This window comes from Sorex araneus, chromosome 2 (assembly GCF_027595985.1).
Source record: "Sorex araneus isolate mSorAra2 chromosome 2, mSorAra2.pri, whole genome shotgun sequence".
NCBI classification, from domain to species: Eukaryota; Metazoa; Chordata; class Mammalia; order Eulipotyphla; family Soricidae; genus Sorex; species Sorex araneus.
Genome location: NC_073303.1, coordinates 147,319,131 through 147,320,329, shown reverse-complemented (window position 1 = coordinate 147,320,329; position 1,199 = coordinate 147,319,131). Strand labels below are relative to the sequence as shown.

General features: G+C 44.0%; 1 pseudogene; it reads right to left on the bottom strand.

The window, feature by feature from the left end:
- Positions 1-264: 264 nt before the first annotated feature.
- LOC129401705 (partner and localizer of BRCA2-like) lies at positions 265-849 on the bottom strand (annotated as a pseudogene).
- Between the last annotated feature and the right edge of the window lie 350 nt (positions 850-1,199).

Below are 1,199 nucleotides of genomic sequence, written 5' to 3'. Positions count from 1 at the left end.
CTACCCGTGGGGTATTGGATATGCCAAAAACAGTAACAATAAGTCTCACAATGAGAGACGTTACTGATGCCTGTCGAGCAAATCGATAAGCAATGGGATGACAGTGACAGTGACAGTGAATATGCCATGGGTAGTTTGCCAGGCTCTGCCTTGCTTGCGAGATACTCTCGGTAGCTTGCCGGGCTCTCCAAGAGGGATGGAGGGATCAAACCCGGGTCAGTAGTGTGCAAGGCAAACACCTTACCCGTTGTGCTATCGATCTCATCACATAATCAATGATTTTTTTTCCAGAAGCTGGACAGTTTTTAAATTCCAAATCACAATGTTGTTTATTATAGTAGAACCCAGCAGAGGTTCTTATATCCCTTGTACCTCAACAAAAGTTAGTATGGTCTCTTCAGGGGCCATCAAAAATTGTTTTTCCTTGCTTCCTCCATCTTCTAAAAATATCACGATGCCCACTTGTTGATAACAGTGGGTCTCACTCATTCAAAAAGTCTCCTCTTTGCCAGGCCATGCACAGCTTTTATATTTCAGATCTCAGTGGTGCTTGCTTTTCACTTTTACCATCTGAGGAATAAAGTAATGCCCTTGTTTCTCTGATTTCCAAATATCCCAAAGCCACACACAGAAGACTACAAACACCAGGCACTGGAACAATTTGTAATGCTAGAACCTCTGTGAAGTGCCAGGAATAAATTTTTCCCCACTGCATTATATGCAGAAATATCCACAGAGAAGCTACATATTCACGGACTGTTATTATACATGACCTTTTCTCAAACCAGTTCTTTCCCACCTCAGGGCATTTCCATCCACAGAACAGGAGCCTTCGGGGGTCTTCGGCATTAAAACCAACTGTAGTTCTGTCTGGGTTTAGATTATCATGAGAAGAAGTTCTGCCATTCTGTCTGTTTAGTGGAATGTGACGTGATTCCAGGCACACATCTCTCAGTGGATTTTCTTAGCAAGCAGCTAGTGTACTGGGTAGAGGCATTGCTTGAAGCCCCGAACCACAAGCAGTCTGTCCTTTCCTACTGACCTGTCCTGGCAGCTCCCTAACTTCAGTAAGATAGTCAGCCTGTTGTGATTATCATCATCCAAGGACTTCTTGTGATGAGAAAGTTAGGATGTACAGCTAACCTGTGGAACAGCCTCAGTAGACACTCTTTCACAGTGTGCTTGGGAGAGAAAGCTGG